Here is a 27,567-nt window from a genome sequence, read left to right as displayed (position 1 = left end):
AAATGGTTGTGCTTACAGCATCCAAAAATACAGAGGACATGACCTCATTGTCGTCAGTGGTACCTACGGCCCTGAATTATATTATACTCACATTAGATTAAGTAACTTTCAACTTTTGATGTCTTTTAAATTGTCATAGCAATGACTTGGAGGCTCTAAGAAAATGTACATCAACACATAATACAACACAGTGATCAGTCTGTGATTGTTTTCTCCAACCACTTTCTTTATTTGGTTCTGGTTCTCGACTCTTTGGATTGTAAGGTTTGCTGATGTAGATATTTTAAACATTGTAAAAAAGACCTTTTCTGCTCTGAAAAGGTAACCAGAATTTCAAAGGATATGACTAAATCTACAGTACATAATCTTCCCTTGATATAATTCCTTTTGGGAAATAAATGTTGGTCTCACAGATGAAATCAGCAATTGTAGCTGCCATGTTAGTTTGTCTGAATGAACCGGACCAACAGTGCTGCCTCTGTGGCTGTATGCACTGGTGCTGGAATAAGGTGGACAATGAGAGTTTTTGTCCACCCACTTTCCAGTGTTACTGTTATGAAGTGGTAAGGTCTAAAGCCAGGTATTAAGGTCACAGCGATAATGTCAAAGCCTACTCTAAGATGTTGGGCTGATAAGTCCAATCATAATCAGAACACAGAGGACCGTGAGTAGTCTATTATAGCTGCCAGTCCAGACTAGTTCAAATGATTTGACCACCAAATACAACATTTGGCCCCATTTTTCATGCAACGACCAGTGCAAGCAGCACACAAACAGTTTGGTATTTTCCCGACCTTGAAATTTGCTTTGCCAGTCTGTGTGGTATTGTGGTGCGCAGTGCTGCATGCATGGTAAACTGCCAGGAGGAGACAAGAGCGAAAATAGGCAGTGCAAAGCGAGTTGTTGGTGTTTTTGTGGAAAATGGGTCTTAGACGTTTCAGAACCACGTCTGTTTCTGGAACAAAGTCACTCTGCCACCACTTGGTGAATTTATCAAGAAGAACAAACTAAATATTTGCTGTAAATGTGCTGCAATAATAGATTAATGCTTAAAATATAAATAAGTAATTTCAGTTAAACGATCTCCAACCAAAATCAGCACAGAAAATAACATTTAATGTGGTTAAAGCATCTGTATTGATCTGTAAATGAATGTGGGTGATTCTTACAGTATATGCTTTATACTGTATGAAAAGCTTCTCCAGAATGTGCACACCTCACGCATTCTTCAGACCAGGTGTACACATGTTTTTTCTAAAGCAATCTGAGGGTGATGTGATGAAGTGGAGATGAACTTTAAGGTGAGAGACGAAATCTTTTAGTAAAACATTGTTTGTTTATGTTGATAATCAGCTGCACCTTGATTGTGTGATTGTTTTTTTGCGTTTACACTGATTTGTAAAATGCCAATCAAAGGCACATTTATTAAGGAAATATTGATTAATTACTAGGGATGTGCAGAGAGCCCAGTATTTGTATTTGTATCTGTATTTGTTGAGGCAGCAAAATTATTTGTATTTGCATTCAAATAAAAGTGGAAAGAGGCTTAAAAATCCTGTTTTTGTTTTTATTACACCTTTAATTTTGGAAAATTTAAGTGTTACAATAAGTGTTCATGAATAAACTACCTTACAAAGGAGGTCCCCACACCGGGTCTTGAACTAGAGTCTCCCAGATCATAGACGACTGTGCTGACTACTGAGCTAAAATTTTACTCATCACGTTATTGCAGTTTTATGCATCTGGCCCCTGGCTTCTGCAGAATAACCACACACACCTCTAAACACATCAGACTGGTCAATTATAACTTGATATTCTACCTTTTTTATGAATAACACATCGGGTTAGCAGGCTCATCATAGCCTCTTTTCCAACTTTCTTTTCAGCAAAAGTAATGTCATGTTTTATCCTTGAGACACATTGCACTGCAAACACTGTTGTGTAACATTAATTATTAAACTATGTGACCGTTTAAGAGGTGAGATAGGCTACATTAGAGTTATGGCTGAAATAATGACTATTACATCATCTAAAGCTGGATGTTCCCCCACTTCAAAACTCATTCTGGCGCCGCTGGCTCTGTATGTAGTTAAAGATATCACCACATTTCACTTAATACAAATGTATTAAAATGAACAGATCAGTCTATATTAACTTCTGTTTTATTTTATTAAACTACATAACAGTTTGGGTTTTTGTTATAGCTACATAACAGACTGAATAACATAATTTACTACAACTCTCAGTCAGGTAGGTGTGTTGAAGACAAGGACAGTCATCCAGGTCTTTTGGTTCTTAAGGCATGTTTGCAGTTTTGTCAAGAGATTGGTTTCATCTGGCTTCATTGATCAATATAATTGGGTATCATCTGTATAGCAATGAAAATATATGGAGTGTTTCCGAATAATATTACCTAAAGGAAGCATGTATAAGGTGAATAGTATTGGTCCAAGCATAGAACCTGGTGGAACTCCATGTCTAACTTTTGTGTGCATCATTAAAGTGTACAAACTGAAATCTGTCTGATAAACAGGATTTAAACCAGCTTAATGCAGTTACTTTGATGCCAATTAAATGTTCCAGTTCTGTAATAGGATGTGATGGTCAATGGTGTCAAATAAGATCTAACAACAAGTCCTATGTCCGGTGCAGTTAGGAGGTCATTTGTAACTTTCACCAGTGCTGTCTCTGTGCTATGATGCCATCTAAATCCTGACTGGAAATCCTCAAATAAACTGTTGTTATGTAGAAAATCATACAACTGATTGACGACTGCTCTCTCAAGGATCTTAGAGAGAAAGAGAAGATTCTATTCATTTGACCCTCCCTGCATGGTAAATGCCCAGGTTTCCTGTTAAAATATGTTCCCGCGCCTATGATACATAGACATAGACATAAAATGCAACAGCAGTCAGATGTTAATCCAGTTTTTTTGTGTCGGTATGATCAGAATTCTATTCATTCACTCCAGACTTATTTTAATTCCAGTTATGAATCATGCCAAGGAGATGCAAAGAGAGACAGACAGACTGCTGCTAATTAGTGGCTGCTTGGCCCACGCTGAGAGGTCAAATGATCTGAGCTACATCTCAGCTTGGTGGAGAGGAAGGGAAGACAGAGGGATAAATGCTTCCCTCATGCTGTTCTGTGGTCCCAGAAGGAAGATCTCTAACCTTTCTTCAGCCCGCATATCCCATATCACTCCTCCCCCACCTTCTATACTCATCATACTAAGCAGTAATGGGCCCCCTAAAGGGTCGGGAGACCTTCTTTCCTGTCTCCACAGCCTGCTGACTCTTTCCTGTTGTCCCTCTGTAGCTGACTGCCATGATGGTCTTTTGCATGTATCTATGGAGGATATTTTTGGTCATAATTGAAATTAAAAGTCCGAATAGAAAATTAAAAAGATTATTAGGTAACGCTTTAGATTACAGCCCGCAATTTACATCGTAACTATCGAGTAGTTACAGTGTGGTCTGTTGTACCAGTATAGTACATACCAATACATATCAATTTACATAAAATTTATATTCTAGTTTTTTTAACTACTGGGTACCTATTCTATTATAACAGGGTATGTGCGACATACTGATCAATAATATGGAAGTTTGGGAGGAATTTAGAGAGAACCTATACAGTAGGTGTTTTTAACTACAGGGTACTTATTCTATTACTACAGGGTATAGTATGACAACAAAACTGAAAAATCGGGACCTTTTAGGGAAGATGGAGTGATGACTTGTGCAGCAAGTAATAAATCTGATTACAAACAAACAAGCAAACTACATTGTTCCTTTATGTTTTTAGGGGGTAGCCTATATAACTACAGGGTACATCTGTGTGTTAACTTCGGAACAAAGGTCCAGGTGACAGTATGTTGTCATGGATACTGCTGGCGTCTGAAGACCGTCTCAGCATTATATTACTGGACGCTCATTTATGGCTTTGTGACTCCGCTTACCATTGCAGACAGAATCGCAGACCTTAACTGCTCTCAGCACTTCAATGTCTGTAGTAGTGAGAACGGGAATCACAGTCTCTATATTGGCTCCGAGAATCTTAACGACGACTACGTGTCGTGTGTCATCGTCCTCATTGTCCCATCTAACCTCACCCACCACTTGCAAACCTACCCCATTAATCTTTGAGATACTGAGGTAGTTAATGATAATAATAACACGTCCAGTAGAGGGCCACTTTGCCTTAATACATATGCAAGTCTCATTTCTCTCATGTCTTCTGGTCTGATATATAGGCATGAGGTGTAACAATGACAATATATTTAAATACATACAAAATGATACAAACAGTAATATATGAATAAATGTAATATGTAGACAATACAATCAAACAAAATAGGCCAGCAAGAAATTAAATTTATAATTATTTGAGACAAGATACTGACAGGTGATCCGCTTCCTGTTTGGTAATGTTTATGGCAGCGATTTAATACTGAACAATAATTCATTTCACTACACTTACAGGAATCCAATCCCCCCACCCCTCCAGAAGACATAAAGTGCTTTCATTTGTAAATGATAGCAAACCAAGCATGGGCCCATACAACACCTCCTCAAAATACAGCCTACACAGCTATGTATACATCCATATGAATTTATGTCTGTCAATCCATTTGCCTGTTGTTGTTGTTTTTTTTTAACATACATCTTTGTATGTTGTGTTATAAATAGGTGTCGATAGTACATTATGTTATAGCTTCCTGTACAATCTAAAATACACCATGGAACTATGGACATTTATTGTCACAACCACAGTGAACATGATAGGAAAGGTTAGCTTTAAGTATCCATGAGCAGCAACTACCAGATATAGACATAGAGGAGGTTAAATTTAGAAATTGTGTTAAAATGAAGGAGAATGCAATACAGCTCTGGTTAATAGTCTGAATCTAATAACACCCAAGACTCACTCTGTCAGAAGACTCCTAAGGTGCAAGGGATTGTTTACACTTAACATATTTAGTAAATCTTATCACAGTATGGCTTCTCAAAATAAAGTTTACTACCAGCCACCATGCAAGCTACAACAAAAGACATGTTTTGTTTTGTGGCCCAGTTTAAATCTTCTATCAATTAATCACCAAATGTACTTCAGCAGAATGAGGACACATCATCACATTGCAGAATCTTCATCCCACAGTTGTCTAATTCTGTCAGGCATTGGGAAATTTGTCAGTAAATTACACGTGACTGTATCAAAAGGATGGACTTGGTCGTGTGACTTTAATACAATCAGAAGTACAATGCATCATATTCCTGGAGACAAAGATACAACCCTAACCTGAACAGTTGGCACTCAGCCAGTCCTTTAAATACTACTGTACAGAAGTTTAACTAACCAAGGAAGAATCTTTATACCATATATGACAGCACACAAGCATGCACCAAGTAGCATCACAAAATAACATTGCTACCATATTAAATTAAGAACAAACACTATCTTCTAAAGGCTGATCAGATTGACACATATAAATGATTTGTCTTTCCATTGGCTCAGACAAAAGTACAACAGAATAAACTTAAGCGCTCAACTGTCTCATTTTACACAGCAAATAACTAAGTTTAGAATAGACACAGCATGAAGACATTTAGAACAGGTGGGGAACACAGACTAACACTAAACTGAACTTAAGAATGATATTTGTAACATGTATGATATATATACAAGAAATACATCAAATGATGACCTTTTATAACCTTAATGAGGAAACATTCAATTAAAGCAGTTTCTGGTCAGACCACATTTATTCAAAAGGACAAAGCAACAACTTGTGTATAATATATACACACTATGAATATAAAAAATAAAGTCTGAAAAAAAGATAATGGAAAGCCTTGAAGCAATAACAAAAGACAAAATCGTGATAATTCATATTACACCTTGTAGTCTTTTCTGAGGTCATGAAATAAGCAGCCAAGTGGTCCATGTCTGTGTTCTTTTCCCAGCCAGTAGTTCCACTCAATGACCTTTAGACTTCCTTGAAAGGACTGTTTGCTTAAATTGCCCCTGTAGTGATACAGCTCTTCTTTGTATGTGTGCCACGCACGTTCCAGGTGTTGGGTGTGCGCACTTGTTTGCGGGTGAACAAAGAACCTCCTGTGGTTCACCTGAGAGTGAATGAAACCCTGCTGCTGCAGAGTGTTGTATGCTCTCCAGCAGTCACTTAGAATATGACTACCACCTACAGCATACTTCCATATGATGGCTAGCAGACTCCTTCTGGAGCGGTGTCTGACCAATGTCAGTATTGGCCTTCGGAGTGTGGCCTCCACCTCCAGCATCCCAAAGACCCATGAATGGGTTCTTCTCCATGTCCTTCAAAATCGTCCATGGTTGTACTACCACAAAGTAAAACATAAGATACATTCATGTTATTATTCAAGAAACTGAAGGACGTGAGTATAAAAAAAGATTATAAAAAATATTCTTGTATTGTAAGTAGTCTTAATATCTTCTCTCTGTCGTACTGCTGTACCTTTCTTTTGTGATGAAATTTGCTTTCATTGATGACGACAAAAGCATGTCGATCACCAATCTTTTTTCTCCTCTCCAGACATTTAATGGCAGTGATGCAGGAGAGGCAAAGAGTGTCATAAACCTTTGTAATTGAGGTAGTACTTCCGCAAACACCATGTTCAATCATGTCTACATGTCTTCCCCTGAGACCTTGAGCAAAACTGAAAGGATAAAATGCTGGTAAACAATATGCCAGTTACCCACACCCTAATAACCTCAAAAACCTCTTAAACAAACATACACACACACATACATACATACACACACACACACACACACACATATATATATATATATGTATAATATATGTATATGTGTGTGTGTGTGTGTGTATGTATGTATATACATAGAGACTCCCAGCTAACGTTAGCTCCGGCTCCCCGTATGGATCCAACCAGAGCACCGAGCCCCGGTTTGTTATTCAGGTTAAAGTGGGAAGAAGCAGCTGGTTTGACGGGCAGCTGAGTGAAGTGGAGCCTGCGGAGGAAGGACCGGGACCGTCAGGGTGAAACAGTCCGTGGAGGGAAGCACAGTTATGCGGCGGAGGAGAAGGCAACTAATCAGCCTCTCATAATTGGCAGAAAATGTTCATTTCATTTTAGAGCCTATATCAGCCGATACCAATGACGTGCGGATTATATCGTGCATCCCTACTTACAGGTATTTCTTTATAACTGAGTCTTATGTGCTGGTGAAGAAGTATCTGGAGGCTCTAGTGTTGTATGAGAGGTTGCTGAAATATGCTAAGGAGGTTCAGTCTAAGGCCAAGAGCCTCAACAACATCCTCAAGGATCTCCCTGATGTTCAACAGTTCATTGCTGAGGTCAACGCTGAGAAGTACTCACTTAAAGCTGCTGCCATTTTAGACACTGATGAGACTGTTGAAGTTCCTTCTCAGCAGCAGGTGAAAGACAACATACCCACACAGCTATGTATACATCCATATGAATTTATCGGTCATATATATATATATATATATATATATATATATATATATATATATATATATATATGTATATGTATATATATATGTATGTATATATTTATATGTGTGTGTGTGTGTGTGTGTAGACCCCCCGTCGGGCCTAAGCATCAGGGATTAATTAATTAATTAATTTTCTAAATTGTGTTTTACAAGTAGTGTAGCTTTGTTAAGGAATACCTCAGTGCATAAAGTATGCGGTCGAGCGAGCGAGACAGAGAGAGACAGACAAAGAGAGAGAGAGAGAGAGAGACTCCCAGCTAACATTAGCCCCGGCTCTCCGCATGGATCCAACCGGAGCACCGAGCCCCGGTTTGTTATTCAGGTTAAAGTGGGAAGAAGCAGCTGATCTGACGGGCAGCTGAGTGAAGTGGAGCCTGCGGAGGAAGGACCGGGACCGTCAGGGTGAAACAGTCCGTGGAGGGAAGCACAGTTATGCAGCGGAGGAGAAGGCAACTAATCAGCCGCTCATATATTTCATATTTCATTTTAGAGCCTATATCGGCCGATATCAATGACGTATGGATAATATCGTGCATCCCTACTTACAGGTATTTCTTTATAACTGAGTCTTATATGCTGGTGAAGAAGTATCTGGAGGCTCTAGTGTCGTACGAGAGGTTGCTGAAATATGCCAAGGAGGTTCAGTCTAAGGCCAAGAGCCTCAACAACATCCTCAAGGATCTCCCTGATGTTCAACAGTTCATTGCTGAGGTCAACGCTGAGAAGTACTCACTTAAAGCTGCTGCCATTTTAGACACCGATGAGACTGTTGAAGTTCCTTCTCAGCAGCACGTGAAAGACAACATACCCATCTGCAACCACCTGGAGACCTTCTACCTTGACCCTGCGCTTGTAGGAAAGCAGCCCAATCTGGTCCAGGACTTTCAGCCTTCCTACATACACTGGTGGACTGAATTTATACATATAATCTATTTCCTGCTATTTGATAGCAAAGCATTCGTTGCTGAAGGACAGACACACGGTAAGTTACAGTCTTAATGTTTTTTTCGGTACAAAACTGGCCTATTTGTTGCTTATTTAAAATGTAACTATGTTTGTGTCATTTGGCCAAATAACGAGCAGGCCAAGAAGACAAAAACATCCACTGTCAAAGTACGGTGGACACCAACGTTGGAGCAGATGAGGGCCCCATGGAGGGCACACGTGGTCAAAACACAGACGGCACCACGTCCACTAAAGGTAACATTGGAGTGAAATGTAGGATTGACAAGGCTGTTTTACTACCTTGGCAACTATTTTCAGACACTGAAATTAACGTCCTGACCATTCACCCAGTTAATTGAGAAATTTAACCCCTCAGTATTTATGTGTCACGGCCATAACACCAGTTTGCTCCACTGGAATTGTTGCTTCGTTAAGTTACATGTTGTCATACAGTATAAAGGGTCAGATGCTTTGAAAAATATTCCTGGGATTTTCTTTTAATAGAATAAATGGCTTTTAAAACTTGGAGTCTATTGTAAGACAGACAGACAAGCAAAAATAATTATGTTTTGATTACTTTGTTGGTGATTAGCACCATACTGCATAAGTGTTGCATTCATGGCTTATCAGTAAAATGAAATGAAGTGTGACATCAGCAACTGTTCATTATTGGGAGTGCACATATATTTATAGATGTTTGCTATTGAAGTTTGTCTGATAATAGTAATTGAGGCTTAATTTTGCCATTTTCATTGTCCTACACATTAGTAACATTTCAATTCAATTTTTTCTATTCAGTTTTATTTATGTAGCGCCAAATCACAACAGAAGTTATCTCAGAACAGTAAAGCTTCATTGAAAACTAGATATGATAATACAAGCAGTTTCTTTTTGATTCGTTGGTTTGCTTGTATATATATTAATAATTGACTATTGTATTTTATTAAAACATAGATTGCCCGCAAAGGATGGCTTTCTATTTTCCCAGTAGTTATATGGTCCTCAGGAATGGCTTATCGAGGAGTTACTTCCGTCTCTTTAGATTGGACATTGTTATGGCTTGTATCATTTTAATGCATAATTGACCATTGGCGTAGTGTCATCATTCCTCATGCAAACTTTCTTTGTTAAAAACTATCAAATCACTTCTTGTTCAAGTCCAAATAGTTCAGGAGATGCCAGGTTGTTCAGGTTTGTGTTTACTGGTTCATTATTATTAGTTGGTGTATGAACAATATCCTTTCTAGGAAGTTTCTTTCCAGCAAAAAGGTATGCAGTGAGATTTTTGGGGAAATTATAGAACAAGAACATAATCAGTAACTCTGCAGATTTACACCTGGAAAGCTGGTGTTTCTTTGTTTTTATTTCTAAAAAAATTAGATGTTACAACAGAGAACTGAGCACCGGCTTCTTTCCTCTCCTCCTGCTCCTTAGTATCTGAGTCATCCTCAGAAGAGGAAAAGAAGAAGATGAAGAAGAAGAGGAAGGAGAAGAGCCACAAAAGGAAAAAGAAAGGCAACAAGAGAAAAGAAAAAAAGGCAAAGAAATAAAGAACTTAGTACTTTTGATTTGAAATAAAAATGAAAACAAAGTGTTGTAGAATAAGTAGTAAATTGTTTTGTTCTGTAAATTAAGTTCCATATTATTGATCAGTATGTCTCACATACCCTGTTATAACAGAATAGGTACCCAGTAGTTAAATAAAACTATAAATTCTCTGTAAATTCACAAATTGTTAGTCCCTTATTCCATAACTTAACATCTTGTTTCCCTGTACCTACATACATGTATTGGTACGTACTACACTGGTACACCGTTAGTACAACAGATTACACCGTAACCACTCGATAATTACGGTGTAAATTGCGGGCTGTAATCTAAAGTGTTTTTATTATTAATTTTTAAATTATTATTTTACTGCACCACCAGGAATAATCAGGCCATGTTTAAACTTAAAAGGAAAATTGAAGGACATTGAAAAAGTAAATTGAAAATGTAAAATGATAATTTGAAAAGTGACAATGAAAAAAGTGAAATTTAAAATGCAAAAGCTTAAATGGAAATATTTGGATTAAAACATGAATAGAAAAAACTAAATACATTTTTTTTTGCATTTGTACCATTTGGTATTTGACCATTTTAAATTGATCTTTTCCATTTGGCTTTTCAAGCTATATGTAAGTGAGGAGGTGCGGCCCAAAGGCTTGAGGAAGGGTTTGAAACGGCTGGGACACAGAGGCACCTTACGGACACCTTATGGTTCCTATGACATCATAATTAATGTTGCTCCAGGACCATCATTGCAAGTGACCAATAACGTTGGTCTAGACCGTACTCTCTAATTTACAGAGACCCAACAGTTCCCCCCATGAGCAGCACTTGGTGACAGTGTTACGGAAAAACTCCCCTTTAACGGACATACCTGGGTCCGTACAGATTGTCACATGTGACGGATCAATACAACGTATGAACAAGGTATAAACATCCCTCTTCCTCTTACTGCTAAATCACTACAGACACATCATAATCTATGCCCTACGTCAAAGCAGACACTAGTTATCATAGTGCACATTATAATATGGGTGCACCTAATCTGTGAACTACCAAGGAAACATCTCATTAACAATCTGTATAAGTGTCATATACATATTAATGCAAATCATCACAGCTGGCATATCAACGTTTATTCACAGGTGAATCAACGTCATGGATCACTTTTGAATCACTGTTGAATTTTGTTTCGATTTTGAAAGGCCAATCAACGTTGAAATTGCAACTTTGTTTCGTCTTACTTTTTGACATTTCGAAAACACCTGAAAAATAAATGACAAACATGAAGGATGAGGTGTCTGATAACTGCCAACTGAAGAAGCAGCCAAACCACCGCTTTAGAGAACTGAACGTCGCCCACAAGCATCCTGGTGCTGTTCATAATCATATGGTATAAATAATCATATGGTATTAATATAAAACAATGAATGCACGTTACTTATCGCTGAAAAAAAACAACAACAAAAACAGCTCATCTAAAGACTGCATGCTCTTCCTTTGAAATACGGAAACAACGTCATCAGCAGGCGATCAGTGCTCTCCGTAATGGCCGAGTGATACGAGCGGATTTTCATTCGGACCAGCAGAAAATTTGTTTCAAAACTCTGTGTGTGTAAAAAGCAAATCCACACACGTAGAACTGAGACACACAAAGGTTTTTTCGAACTGAATTCACAAATGCCTGTTGGAAAGTTGTAAATGTTAGGAAGATATTCACAAATGCTTTTCATTCATTTGCAAATTAATTTAATGTATTCACAGATATTTTTTTATTTGTGGAATTTGTGTATTTTCAGTATTTACGGATCCGTTTTATATTTGTAAAATATTTTTGTGAGTTTACAAATCTTTTTTAGTATTTGTAGAAGATCTTTATGTACACAGATTACACATTTACACACAGATTGTCGATCTGTTCACACAAATCATTATGAAACAAATCTATCTCACACATGTGACCAATTCCTCTCACATGATAACACCTAGTTGTATACGGTGAAGTTGATAACTCCTGTCTCTGTTCAAACACGGTCTGGCATTATCCTCCGTAGACTCCTGGTCGATGATGTGACTTATTTCCAGTGGATGCTGTGTCTGGGTCTGGTCTGGTGTTCAGACATCTGATGTGTTTCTGGAGCTCTGTGTGTCTCTTATGCAGAGCTGTACAAAGAGAAGAACAATGATCAAGGAGAAAAAGCTCAACTTACTGGCCCTGTTCACACCTGGCACTAACATCCGTTTCAGTGGATCCGATGACAAGTGGACAGCTCTAAATACAAAGGTAAACGCACCCAAGACGCATTGAGGACGGATTGAGATCCGATCACTCAGAACACATTCGGAGGTGGTCTGGGCCGCATGTGGCCACATTCTTTCAGTAGTGTAAACGCAGTGCATCCTGGGCCACATTGAAAGACCGCCCACTCAACTGACGACCTCTATTTTCCGGCAGACTAGACACAGGACCCTCTGTCCAAAGCTGTTCAACATGTTTGATAACAGGACAAACAAATTATTTTGCTTTTCATGTGAATTAAAAACGTAATCCACCTCCCGTTTTGTCCTGTTTTTCTCGTTCCCCTAACGAGTTTCCCTCTTCAAATCGACAGTTAGAACAGAAATTAAACCATTAATTTTTCACTTGTCTGTCTAAAAACATATTTCAGAAGTTAAACGTTGCTGGATAGTTTCCTCTGTCCCGTCTAATTGATAACTACAGTTTATAGTTATTTATATAGCTGCTTCACTCCAAACAGTTTCACTGTATGAACCTGGACTGTGTGTGTAACAGCTGATCTGTTGGATGTGTAGAAGAACACAGAACATTAATTAACATTAGATCCTGACTGCTGCTGTCGGCGTGTCGGAGATTTAAATAATCAATGAAGTTATGCTGCTGTCTCTTACGCTTAAATGTGCACAGTGTCTCTGAATGGAGAGATGCAGCTGCGGGGAGATCGCTGCGTCTCTCTCTCTCTCTCTCTCTCTCTCTCTCTCTCTCTCTCTCCCGACACGGAATATTTATTTATATCCTGAATATTTATCCTGTTATCAAACAAGCTGAACACAGCTTTGGACGAATAACGAACAAATTTGGTCTTGAAAACGGAAATGATGTCCGTGTTTATTCGCATATAGAGCGGGGAAGTGAGATCACATGCGGTCACTCAGGACGTATGTGGAGACGCATGTTAATACCAGGTGTAAACAGGGCTACTGTATGTCTCTATGGGCAGGTTGCACACAGGTAGAAGGAAATATATTGCTCTTTCTTTGTCTCAGTTACCTTGTGAATCACATAACACCATCCACTTAGTGCCAGGAATCAGTATTATTACTAAAAACAAGCTGAAAATGTGTTTAATAATCTCCATAAATATTGCCAAAAAATGAAAAATGGTTCATTTTGTTATTTTGTTGTTTCCAAAAACTACAAGTCTGCATTTTATTGTCATCAGAAACATCAGGTTTTAAAAATGTTACACTCAGTGCTCCTCCTAGGATGCATATGTCAGTTAATGATATATTAACTCTTTATAAAAAACCAAATCTATCAGCATTTTTATTTCAAACTGTACCTCAAGCCAATCTGTCCATGTTGAACAGAAGCTCCTGTTAAAGACACATCAATAGTGCATTAGTATAAGAATTTATGATTCTGAAAAACAAAAGGGACATAATTTATTTTAGCATATAAATTGAGTTTACAGATGCAATTTCAGTTGCCAATTTATTAGGTAGACCTCACTAAACCTGATATAATCTAATACAGAAACCTTTCAATAAATCCTTCATTCATGAGGGTTGTAATGTTCAGTTTTTGCTGAAACTGTTTCACTCAATTTTATGTCAACACAGAGGGACTAAAAAAAAGTCTCATCATTCAGACCATCAGGATGATGAACTCCCCACTTTACACTACACATATTGAATTGCATTGCACTAACTGAGAGTGCAAACAAAGTGTAGCAGGGAAAATGACATCAGTAACAGCTGGATTTCAACGCAGTTTTATAAAGAGAGAGCCAACGACCGAGAGGAGGAAAGTGCTTTGGGAAAGAGAGAGAGAGACATAATTAAACTTACTTTTAATCTGGAGGAGCCAAAACATGAAAGATTCATTCTTTTGGCTTCTCCTGGAAAAAGTTATCTGTTGTCTTTACTGTGCATGTACTTGGTTAGGAGACGGACAAAGAAACAGACCTTTCAGTTTTAACTGGGCGTTACAGACCCGTGGATAACCACACCCATCTGCAATTACGGAGTCACTCAGTCTGGCAGGGTGTGAAAAAAACACACAATCACGAGAATGTTAGACTTGAGCTTTACGGACAGGAGGGCTGATTTTACACTCCGTATCGAAAGAAATGAATGAAACGAGATGCTGAAGTGATATTTCCGAACAAATGAACAGACTTTAGCTCAGCTATTTTACACAATTAAGCACAAAGTGGTCGCGGTTAGTTAACGTGTCAGCCAACTTTTTTCTTTTTCTCAATTTCTTTATTTATCATCTAATCGCCATTTGTAGCTTGTTGTTTCGCTGCTGCATCTAGTTTGTCATAAGCTTCAGGAAGCTGTTTTTCACTGAGAGAAAATGACTTTCCTTTTCCCGTCATGATTTCAATGTGCACACGGCTTCCCAACTCAGTTTAAAAAAGACGAGAGCGAGAAGGAGAGAAGCAGCGGTCGACCGAGCCTAGAGTGGATGAGGAGAGCGAGCAGTGGTAACGAGAGAGTGAATGAGAGGAATAAAACGTTATTTTCTGATTGTTTCACAGTGGTTACATATAAATACATCCACACCCCCCCACATCACATCATAGGAATGATTCTGTCCCAAGCTTTTTGATCCATATAAGCCGTTCATCACTTTACGGCACTCAGCGCAAGCGTCGTGCCCAAAATGACGGTAAAGCACACTCTCTCGTGTAATATTGCTTAAGTAACTAAACACAGCAAGCAACTATAAACAACAAGCAGGTATACGGCACATGTAGGTATCTGCCAGCTTAACACGTGTCTCTAACCAAAGGTGAACTTGGGGACAGAGCTGAGCTCTGTTAACGAGTTATCTGCTCACCACATGTGTGTGTGTGTAGGAGCGTGTATGTGCATGACTAGTAAGAGGAGGAAGGAGGTGGAAACACCAAAGAACAAAAGATCTCCGCAATCGTGACCTGCTGATACACGTAACAGCAGAGCAGAGGAGAGTCTGAGATAACGATGTAACAGACCTGCACGCTGGTATTTGACGTTTTATTTTTTCTTCCTGAAAAGAAATCATTTTTACAATATTTGTATGAAGCAAATATTCGTAAAAAAAAAAAAAAAAAAAACACTATTTGTGCTTTTCCGAGTAATGTATTTGTATTTGGGCACACTAGTAAACATCAGTGCCAGCTGGTTTTCCCTGATAAATCAGAATGAAAAGCAGTTGAATCAGAGATGTGTTGTGCTCGTGTCCTATTCTGTGTATTTGGGCAGTTCTTCATCTAAAAGTTAGTGAAACATAATATTACAGTACAACATGCCTCGTCCTGTGTCCTCCTGGTCATCATTTTTCACAGCTAATAATGCTCACAATAAGTTATCCTTTGTAGACTCCATGTGACACCAGAGAGGGTAAATAAACACAGCAGGTTCGATAACGTGAGGCATGACCTGCTGCCACTCAGTGAATGAGTTACCACCTGTCAGTTCATTAGACTTCATGCTCTCAGTTCGTAGTTTGATTGTAAAAAGTCAGTGTGAACACAGATCTGACCAGCGTTAAAAGGCAACAATGTATCTTGTTTCTCTCAACGACCTACCTGTGGTACTCCACTTTGGATTAGTTTCCCCTAGCAACACAACACAGTCATGTACTCACAAACACATCCACATTCAGCAGGCCACAGTAAAGCACCCACAAACATAGTTTTAATTGAATCATTTTTCTTTCTTATGTAATAAAAATATCACCAAATTCATCACAAGAAAGAGCATACAAAGCTGCAAGAACAATGAAAGGAGGGAGAATCTCCTTTGATGGTAATAATCATCATTGATACACTCAAGTTTGCACTGATCTATGAAGGTTTTTGAAATTTTACCATTGGTAACTCATAAATATGTTTTAGTTTAAGACTGCTAGATTATATTAGTGTGTAATTCACGTTGTTGCTGTTAATGAGGGTATTGGTATCACTATCAGTAAAATACCCACCCAGGTATTGTCCATCCTAAGCTTGTATGATTTCATTCATGATCTTGATCATGTTGGCTTGAAAGTGAAGCATGAAAGTTCATTCTTGACAACAGGTCATCCTTGCAAAAAGTGGTTCGACAAAACAATCCCAAATACCTAATTATAACTTAAAGGCAAGGTTCACAAATTTTCAAGTGTGTCTTAAAACAGAAGTCAGGTGCCCACATGAACAGTGAAAGAGGTTTTCCTCGCTAATCATACTGGCTATTAAAAGATCACCTTCAAATGTGATTTCAGTGTAAGTGATGGGGGCCAAAGTTCAGTGTTTCCACACAGACATTTTATGCAAAAATGCATTTAAAAGTTGATGTGAAGCTTATATGAGTCTTCAGCAGTCTGAGTTAGTCATATCAAGTGGATATCTGACACATTTACAGTCTTGTTAGCATCAAATTCCCTCTTTGTGTTTCCTCGGACAGTGTTTCCCTGTTGAAAAGTATAGTAACAAAAAGAGGGACTGTGGATTTTGTCCCCCATCAATTACATTGTAAGGTCATTATGAAGGGATCTTCTAATGGTCAGTATGAACAGGAGGAATGATTTCAGCAAGAAAAACATGTTTCAATGTTCATTTGGGGTCTTGACTGATGTTTTAAGACAGAATTGGAAAAACTCGAAATCTGTCCTTTAGACTCTTCATTACAACCCAAGAAATGAATGAATTATGATATTTCGTATTCAAAGACAGCATGGATGACATTTACCACTTACTGTATATTGCTCAACATGTCTCAGTCAACAACACTGGATCCTAAACTCCTACTAAACATCAAGGGAAAAGCAACTTATTGAGGGAGTGAAAGATAACAGCCAGAAGTATGACTTTATTTTTAAGTGGCACCCCATCGGCCTTCATCAGATTGCGTAATTTCTAAAAAGCACTCATTCTCGCTATTTTCTGCCTTGTTGCACAGTCCACACCTGCAGTGCAATGCAGCACGGAAATGTAATCACATCTTCCAGGGGTGTGCATTAAGTAAATGAGGTGCTAGACTAGGTGAGAGAGCCCTGTGTGCCGGGGCTCTAGCACCTTCTTTAACAATCTCGCACAGTGTCACTGCAGGAAACCTAGGCCCAGGAAATAGAGGGAATAAGTGCAACATGATGATGTGAAATATTAATACTATACCTCTCATGGGGGATACATTTGGATTCAGTGAATTTTCACTATGCCTGTTCATGTCACCGACAATACACAACTGTCATGTCTCCCAATCACAGGAGCGGGACTGAAGCTCTCCAGCCAATAGGTGTGGAGAGGAAAGAGAAGCCAAGTTCCAGGATTTGTTGCTTTCGTCTCCTTTCAAATGGATGAAATGAATGAAGTGAACATCTGGGCAAATTCAGGTAAAAGCTCCCAGTCATGACACTCACAGACCACTGCAAAGTACACTGCTGGGATCAAATGCAACATACTGTTGCTGAAGTTCAAATTAGCCCACTGCTGTGCTATATTATGCCTAATCAATTCAACTCCATTTCTTTTGTATGCACTTACATAAGCCATCAAACAGGTATTTGCCTGTCAAAATGTTATCAGCTTTACTAATTTCACTGTTTCAGTTTCAACTTTAGGCTATCTTATGTTGTAAAATACATTTTGTTACTGCTTTATTATCATGCACGCTGTACCATAAAACCGCATAGTCATCCGAAAACTATTATAGTCTCAATCAGTCTTGATCTCAGGCAGATTTCACTGAGCATGCTCATGGATGTGTGACAAGCACAGAGGAGTAACTTACACACGCACACACACAGGATAAATCCATTAATGGTTTTGGGATTTTTTTATGGGTTTTCTGGATGATAATAATAAGACTAAAGGTGATTTCAGATCGTGAGTGGTTACTGCTGTGTCTGCTGCCATGCAACATTGGTGTTCTGTAATTTCAGTTGGCAGCAGTAATGTGCAACTTTGCCAATGTGGCTACCAGTCCAGCTATCAGACCCTGTTATATCATACTATAATCTCATTTTGTAGCCAAACAGATTTAACATAGAAGAAAGTGGCCCATGTACCCTCCGTCTAAAGTTGTGTTCAACTTGTTTGATAACAGGATAAACAAATATACAATGCTTTTTTCTTTTTTTCTGTTTTTTGTGTGAATTAAAAAACAGAAATCCACATGCTTTTCCTGTTTTCGTCTTTAAATCTGCAGTTGGAATAGAAATTAAACCACAACCAGAAAACAACTTGTTTTTCCCTTTTATATATCTATATTACCTGCCCCTACTGCAGCTCTACAAAAACATAGTCATTGGCTATGCTTGCTATAGATAGATAGATAGATAGATAGATAGATAGATAGTACGGGTGTGCCTGAATACAAATATGTTATTTGGCAAAGCACAAGTAGTGGGGTTTTTTAATGAATATTTGATTGATACAAATATTTTAAAAATTATTTGTTTCAGGAACAAAAAAAACCTGTCAATTACCAGCACGCTCTCTCTCTTAATAACTCAAGGAATTAAAGCTCCCTTTTTGAGGTTAATTGGGAGAGAGTTTAACAAATGGGTAATTTTTAGTTTTAAAAGTAATAATAAACATAAACATCATTGATAAATGGGGAAAACACCCATGAGAACCCTGCAATCTATCCATTTATGTATGTATGTGTGTATCTAAGAATATGCTTTTGCAATTGGACAATAAAACTCAAATATTAAAAACGGAAATGCTGGAGATTATTTAACTTTTTTTGAATGGTGAATAGCGTGGCCAGCTGAGCCAGCGATATTTTTATTGCATCAAACAACCTTTGCAATGGAAAAGATTTTTAAGCTTTTAAAAGCCAAATATTTTAACAACACATATTGCACACAGTATAAAATACAACTTGAAATAGGATCAATATCTTTTACATACACTTACAGAACAACCCTATGAATAAAAAACAAAATTCCAATACCCAAACCTTTAAAATATTAACATTAAAATAAAACTAGCAGAAAAGTCAACAAGGTTTGTAAAAAACTTTCCAACGGGAGGATGAAACAGGCAGGTTTGATCTGCGATACAATATACAGAAGGTGGAGAGTCTGTGACCAAGTCAGTGAAGACAAAGCCTTTTTAAAAACTCCTCTGACTCCAAAGCTCTTCTGAGTTTGTCCTTGAAGTCCTTCAGCTTCTCTTGTGCTTCTTCACTCAAATTTTCTCTCAGGTAATGGGAAAATAGTTGTTTCTCACTGATAAGATAAAACGGTATAAAGAAGTCATTATGAAAACTGTCATAAGCTTCAGGAAACTATGTTTTTCACTGAGAGAAAATTACTTTCTTTTTCCTGTCGTGATTTCAATGTGCATGAGGTTTCCTGACTCATTTTAAAAAAGATGAGAGAAAGAGAGAGACAGAGAAGCAGTGGTCGACCGAGCTAGAGAGTGGATGACAGAAGCGAAAAGTGGTGGTGAGAAAGCTGGTGAATGAGAAGAATAAAACGTTATTTTCTGATTGTTTCACAGCGGTTACAAATAGACACACCCATACCCCGCACCTCCACACAACCCTGCAGAGGTGCACTGCAAGGCCTGATAATGGTGCCACATTTAAACAGCATTTGTATAGGAATGATTCTGTCCCAGCCTTTTGATCCATATAAGCAGTTGATCACTGTAACCATGATCACCATAAGTGATCTTTTTCACTTCTTTACTCTCCTCAAGCCTCTTGAAAGATGTCACTTTTCCATCACTTTCCTAAATGGATGCACACAAAATAATGAGTGTGAGTGTAGAGCTCTGAATGGTGGATAGTGGGGGTGTGCCTGAATACAAATACGTTATTTGGCAAAGCAAAGATAGTGTTTTGTTTTGTTTTTTTTTTACAAATGTTTGTTTCATACAAATATTTTAAAAATGATTTGCTTTATTACTATTTTTGTTTTTCTCAATTTGCATTCAGTTTCTTATAGCATATTGATATAATGTCTTCTATTTTTCTTTCAATGTTGAAGTCAAAGCTCCACAGTAAAATATCAGGCGTACTGTAATGAGAATGAAAAAGATACATGTAAGATACAATTAATTAACATGTGCTAGCTTATAACTCAGTGAGGTGAGAAAGTAGACACATACATCCAGTGAAATGTGCAGGGCTGATAACACCATAAGAAAGTGATATGAGAGGCTTGCACACTTTCATGCTCCTTAATACCTTTTATTGCACACCTTTTTATTTGCAAATGCACATATTAGTGAGACAACCTTTGGATTCCCAGGGAATGTCTGTCAGGTCTAAGTGGTGGTGACTATGAAGCCCCTGTATGAAGAAAAGTTACAGTTAGAGCATAGCAGCTAATTATGACACAATATGATTATAACATTGCAAACATAACATAAACTGTAGTCCACTAAACAGGGAACACAGCTATAGAAAGGAACACAGCCAAGAACCTGTTCAGACCATGCAAACAGGTAAATCATGCTTATTGGCAAAAGTTCAATGAGAAGGATTTCTGTCTCACTTTCCTTTTGATTGTGTTGGAAATTAGGCTATTTTGGTGTACTTCAACTTTCAGGATGCCAATCTTTTCTGACTCTAAAACAATCCTTCAGTACATAATGCATGTATTGCCACAGTGCCTCCTAACTGAACTGAGTCTTGAGAAAAGGTTATAACATTATAGGCAGGTCAGGGTAACGTGACTGCCAGAACACACATCCTCGGTAATCTTAATAGATTGCTGCAGGGCTCACTGGGGAAACCCCCTGTTCTTCCGAAATATTGCGGATCCAGAAAGAAAATTTCTTTCTAAAGTGGCCTCATTATCTACAGGAAATATGCAGCCTGGACAATAAAAAAGGACACTTCAGGGGTAATAAAATGGCCTCAACAAACTCACAAGCAAATGGCTTGAGTAATGAAGGTTAAATAAATGTCTTTACAATGTACTACTGTGGATGTCATATGCTGCATACAAAGTTATGCTCTTTATATTTTAATGAGTATTATGTACTTACACACAGGAGAAAATGCCCGGTACCCACAGTGGGTAAGGGTAAGGGCTTCCTTATGATCAGCATCCTTCAGTTGAAAATGATGTACCGCATTTAACATTATTTGAATGCAACACTTAAAAACTGGGTTGTGCATAATTAGGAATGACATTACATAATGTCATAAAGTCATTTCTTGTACATGTGGTGTTGCAAAGATCAAAAGACCTTTTTTTGGCTTAGAGTTTGGAAACCATTAATTTGCCTTGATGTGTAGACCACCTGCACACTTAGTAGCAAATCACAAACCATCAACAGATGACTGAACAACCACCCAATTAAAAAGTGGATCAATTTCAAATGAATCAGGCTCTTTCCATGGTTAACAAAACTAGAGGTTCCCCTCTCCTCTCTCTGTCTCCCTTCACGGCTGCTACAGAGCAGCTCTCTGCTCTCTGGTGTGGCCTGCTCACAGCAGACACACACAGAACTCTTTTCTTTACGGCAGAAGATCCTGCCTAAGACTCAGTAACTAAGTTATCTAGTGCCAGCAACTACCACACAAGTCTGCTGGCTGATTTAACAAGCGCAGGAGCCACAAAGCATCTCTCTCCCTCCATGGACTTGGTAATAACTGGGCATAGCCTCACAACATATAGTGTAGCATAGCACAGCTAAGCAAGACTGTTTAACTCAATCAATGTACTGTACTTGTATTGATTTGGTTAACGTTATTCATTGAACTGTATTGTTGTGATGTCTTGTTCATGCTCAGGTTATTGAATAGCCAAACCGCTAAGTTAACGTTAGCATGCTTAACACATGTTACACCCATTAACTAGGCCTTGCATGCAGCTAACCTCTTCCTAACCAGACACCTTTATCCTACATCAATTGGCCTTGAACAGTTAAGAGGTTTAAAATCATGGTAGCACACTTTGCTTCTGGCAACACGTGGTTAAAAGACACCGCGTGGTCTGGCCTTTGTCTATGTGGTTCTCTTTGTCGGCCATATTGTCTGCATGCCATGTGCCATCTTTGATAATCATTAATTATTGCTTATAGCCAAACTTGTAGCCAAGGCCCAACACTCACGTAATCTGATGTCTTCTTTTTTTCAGGGAGATGAAGTATCCATGTTATGATGTCCCACAGCATTTGTGGCAGTTGATCATCCTATTTGTTTGTTAACAGAACTTTGTAGCTGCTGATTAAACAGTCTGATGTCATTAGCAATTTATTTATTTATATAGTGTCAAATCACAACAGAAGTTATCTCAGGGCACGTTTCACATGGGGCATCTTAGACCATACTCTTAATTTTACAGAGACCCAACTTTCCCCATGAGCAAGCACTTGGCGACAGCAGCGAGGAAAAACTTCCTTCTCCCATCTACCTTGACTGGTTGGGTTGAGAGAGAAAGAGGGAGGGCGAGAGCGGAGAGAGAGACACAGAGAAGCACAATAACAATAATAATAATAATAATTCCTGTTGTTTCATTTAAGTTATGTTGTTAACTTTCTATTGTTGAGGAGTTCACTTCGGAGCAGCAGCATGTCAGTGCACCGCATGCCACCGTAGTCCGCGGTGTGTCCAGCCTGGACAACTGAAATCCATTCTTGCCGTAAGCTTAACAGTCCTTAACAGTCCTTCAGGGCTGCTACAACAATTTTTCTAATATGCCACTGTATGAACATTTCTAATATGCTACAGTATGTTCTCCTCTCACCGCTTCACACAGACTGCCCCTTTCCCTCTCGCCTGCCCTGCAGGTGTCACTGTTGAAGCATTTTAATCAGAATTTCAATAATGGATTTGTACCAAGTAGAGAGAAAAATTATTTTATAAATGATACTGAGATTTGGTAATAGTTTATTTCAACCAATTATTCTTTTTTATATTTTGATCTCATAAAAGCAGAGAAGCAAACCTCTGACCTCTCGACTGTTCTCACATGGTAGCTGAGGTCCACAGCTCTTGATAACAGTTGGTCCCACGTCTGTAGTCCCTTTTGTTGCGGAATTGTAAGCCTTCAAACATGTACCAAGGTCAAGGCTCAAATGTCAGTATTTCAAAGCAAGAGCCATATAGAATCTTCACTGGCATATGTTATTCTCCAGGTCGAGACCTTTCCAACAATGTATTTAGTTTATCTCTACAAAACAGTTTTCATTTTTTCCATTTCATGGACAGAAGACATCCCAGGCTTAGTTTCAGAGAGCACTTTGAGGGCTTAATATATAAAATGAAGCTTTTTGTTCGTTTGGTTGGTTTTTCTTATTTAGTGGAAATTATGACCAAAATGAGTCATCTTAAGAGATTACAATACTGCTGAGAGTCTAGAGCATTACTACAGGCTTGGAGGAAGACCTGAAGTGCGATGGTTAGGGTTAGGACTGAAAAGACCAAGCTGTTCTCATTCATAGGCTACTATTTACACAACCCTGGAGATTTTATGTATCTTCATGATTCTTTGGGTTTTTATGTCAGCATGACATAGCCCATTCAGTTAGATTCTGATTCATTAACCAATGCAAGTATACAAAGAATGTGGTTGGCATTTGCTCCCAAGAAACTCATCACAGAAGAGCAAAGCTAGACAAAAAAAAATAGTGATATTAAAATTAAATTGACATTTTTAAATCTATTTACAGAATGGAACAGTCATAGTTTTGAAATGGGATATAAAACTTGTAATGAAATACTGACTGTACAAAGGAAATATGGTCTGTGCTATGGACAAAGAAATTAAGTGTATGAAATATATAAAGCTGACGAGCAAAAATTAAATGTGACATGTGCATAAATAAGTGGTGGGAGGTCAGGGTCCGTCCGTCCAAAGCTGTACTTGTTTGATGACAGGATAAAGAAATATACAACACATTGTGTACCCCCTCACAAAAATCAAATGCCTGTCCTATTGATTTGCTTTAGCACCGGATCTGAACATATATATAACATTATATTTATATATCATAAATATAGAGTTTGACGCGTCTCCCCATTGAGAGAAATTTTCTTAGACAGACAAGCGAAAAACAAGTTATTTTCTGGTTTTGATTTAATTTCTAATCCAATTGCCAATTTGAAGACGACAGTGGGTCAGGAAAAAACGGAAAAAATGGGAAGTGAATGTCAGCTTTTTAAAATTCACACAAAAAACAGAAAAAAATAATGCATTTGTTTATCCTGTTATCAAATAAGTTGAACACAGCTTTGGATGGAGGGTACACAGACTGGCAGGCAGTAATGTCCTTCCCGTACCGTCTGCCAGCAAATAGACAACATCAGTTTGGTAGGTGGTCCTTTAATGTGGCCCAGGACAAACTGCGTTCACACTGCTAAATGAATGTGACCACATGCAGCCCAGACCTACTCAGAATGTGGTCTGAACAATCGGATCTCAATGTGTTCTTAATGCATCTTGGGTGCTCACACCTGTACTTCGAGCTGTCCACTTGTTATTAGATCACCGAAGACACAAGTTAATGGTGAGTGTAAACAGGGCCGTTGTTTGCTTTTGTTTCAGAATCTAAATCCTGGTTGGATATTAGTTTGTTAAGGACTGTCTAAAGTTACCGCTTTTATGCACGTGAGTCATATCTTTGAACTGTGTTTTTTGCCTCTCTCCCTCTCTCTCTCCACAAAAACAGCAGCTCACATGTCACATTAAAATGCCTGTAGCCTTTTTATGGGTTCAGGACTTTTTCATGTGACTTGGTTTTACTCTTCAATGGATGTGACTTGAAATGTAGCAAAGTACAAGTACACAAAAAAACGTTGTCACAGTTATGAGAGTGAATGTAATTCATTACTTTCACCCCTGAAAATAATGATGTTTCATGAAGTGACAATGCTGTGGTTAAGGTCTGGTCAGGTTTAGGCACAAAAACCACTTGGTTAGGGTCAAGGAAAGATCGTGGTTTCTGTTAAAATGATTACAAGATATTAAGGGCAAAAAAACTCCAGGGAGGGTGTGTACTTTAGAAGACTACTAATGTTTCTGCACTTTTTCTCTGCTATTAGAACTCATGTTACATTACTGCCTACCAAACACCACAGTGTCTCTCGTATTTTGACTTTTTCCTACCTTCTAGGCAGCAGTTGCTTTCCATTCATTTCTATGTAGCACAGGACTATGTGCTATAACTCATAACAGAATTTCTAAACTTACTATTTTCTTTTTCAATGCAAACAGTTCAGCATTATCCATGTAAGCAATCTCTATTCAAGTCTTGAAACATTGACACAGTTAATTCAACTCTGAATAGTCGTGGCAGTTAATGGGTTAGGGTCACATACTGTCACATGTGGCTCAAATACTGCTGAAACAGACACAACAGCCTTATTGAAGTAAATTTTGTTCCAGTATATTAAAACTTTACACGTGTCCACCGAACCAAGAAGAGTGGGTTTGCTTGAGTGCCTGTCTGACAAAAACAATTGCTTGAGAGCTTTGGCTGTTGTCTTTGAAGCCAAGGAAGAAAGGGAAGGGAGATCTCAACCTTATGAGGAACCTCAATGTTAAATACTAGACAAAAAAATAAGAACAAACCGAAAATCTGAACACAAGGTCCGAATTGTTGTTTCTGAAGCTTTCAGCCACATCTTGTGGCCTTTCTCAGTGGAAAGAGTTGCTCACTTCTTAATGGAACAGTTTTTTTATCATGTGACCAATTTCTCTTACATGATAACACCTAGTTGTATACGGTGGAGTTCAAACATGATCTGGCATTACCCTCCTTGATCTTTCTCTGGCTGTCCATAGACTCCTGGTCGATGATGTGACTTCTTTCCAGTGGATGCTGTGTCTGGGTCTGGTCTGGTGTTCAGACATCTGATGTATTTCCAGAACTCTTTGTGTCTCTTATGCAGAGCTGTACAAAGAGAAGAAAAATTATCAAGGGGATAGCTCAACTTACTGTATGTCTCAATGGGCAGGCTGCATACAGGTAGAAGGAAATATATTGCTCTTTCTTTGTCTCGGTTACCTTGTGAATCACATAACACCATCCACTTAGTGCCAGGACTCAGTATTATTACTAAAAACAAGCTGAAAATGTGTTTAATAATCTCCATAAATATTGCCAAAAAATGAAAAATGGTCCATTTTGTTATTTTGTTGTTTCCAAAAACTACAACTACTAACTACAACTACTAATTTTTGTATCAGTTAATGATATATTAACCTCTTTATGAAAACCAAATCTACCAGCATTTTTATTTCAAACTGTACCTCAAGCCAATCTGTCCCATGTTGAACAGAAGCTCCTTGCCCTGCTCCTGTTAAAGACATATCAATAGTGCATAAGTATAAGACTTTATGATTCTGAAAAACAAAAGGGACATAATTTATCTTAGCATATAAATTGAGTTTACAGATTTAGTGTGGATATAGTCAAAATACTACTTTCAGTTGCCAGTTTAGCTAGACCAAACCAAACCTGATGCTGTCTAATACAGAAACCTTTCAATAAATCCTTCCTTCATGAGGGTTGTAATGTTCAGTTTTTGCCAACACTGTTTCATTCAACTTTATGTCAACACAGAGGGACTAACACATCATTCAGACCATCAGGATGATGAACTCCACCCCTGCATTACACTACACACATTACAAATATTAATAGGTGACAAATCTTTAAGTCTTGTTGTTTTGGGGGCTGTAATTGGTGTTTTTGTTGAACAGCATCTGTAATGACTCAGACTTCAGAACCCATATGCACAAACTCAGATACAGTAGCAGAGTCCAATGTCTTTTAATTCAAGTCTAGAAAAAACAAGCAAGGGTCACAAACCAGGCAGACTAACCAAAGATAACAAGCAAAATCTTCAGCCAGGAAACAGGCAGGGGAATGCTGGATGACTAGGCAAGAAACACAAGACAATCTGGTAAGGTGTAGGTGGAACCAGGCCAGTATATGAAGGGTGACTGATGAGGATAATGGGAACCAGTTGAGGAGATGGGTGGGGCACTCAGGTGAGGGGAATAAGGTGATTGCAGGGCAGATGGGGGTGACAAGATCTGTAATGACAGGAAAGTTAGTGATCAGGCAGGTACACAGGGCAAAATAGTCACTATGAAAGTGAACTCGAGACAGCATTGCGTTAACAGAGATGTTTCTAAGTAGTTAGCTGTTAGCACCAATCTCAGCTAATAATAAACAAAATTTCAAGATATTTTAGTTATCTGGCTAAGAGTCTAAACTTGCTTTGTGGTATAGAAATATAATGTAGAAATGGATCAGGCGCTGGTTGCTGTTCTCATCGGTACACTTTATAAAGAAACTGAAGAGGAGGCTACCTGACTGAGGAGATGAATCCGACAAAGAGCCAGGATGCAGTGGAGGATCGAGCTG

The 27,567-nt window shown here is 38.3% G+C and overlaps 3 long non-coding RNA genes across 3 annotated transcripts; 1 reads left to right on the top strand and 2 right to left on the bottom strand.

The window, feature by feature from the left end:
* Window positions 1-11,809: 11,809 nt before the first annotated feature.
* On the bottom strand, window positions 11,810-14,197 carry LOC121896438. Its single transcript, XR_006096001.1, has 3 exons — window positions 14,105-14,197; window positions 13,597-13,630; window positions 11,810-12,178 (listed from the first exon to the last, which is right to left on the bottom strand). It is a non-coding gene; the product is annotated as an uncharacterized LOC121896438 (long non-coding RNA).
* A 902-nt stretch (window positions 14,198-15,099) lies between these two features.
* On the top strand, window positions 15,100-22,438 carry LOC121896439. The gene is made up of 3 exons (XR_006096002.1): window positions 15,100-15,265; window positions 17,490-17,615; window positions 22,329-22,438. It is a non-coding gene; the product is annotated as an uncharacterized LOC121896439 (long non-coding RNA).
* Window positions 22,439-25,769: 3,331 nt separating this feature from the next.
* LOC121896440 lies at window positions 25,770-27,213 on the bottom strand. Its single transcript, XR_006096003.1, has 3 exons — window positions 27,020-27,213; window positions 26,445-26,491; window positions 25,770-26,085 (listed from the first exon to the last, which is right to left on the bottom strand). It is a non-coding gene; the product is annotated as an uncharacterized LOC121896440 (long non-coding RNA).
* Between the last annotated feature and the right edge of the window lie 354 nt (window positions 27,214-27,567).

This window comes from Thunnus maccoyii, chromosome 4, assembly GCF_910596095.1.
Source record: "Thunnus maccoyii chromosome 4, fThuMac1.1, whole genome shotgun sequence".
NCBI lineage: Eukaryota > Metazoa > Chordata > Actinopteri > Scombriformes > Scombridae > Thunnus > Thunnus maccoyii.
This window is presented reverse-complemented; position numbering and strand designations above follow the sequence as displayed.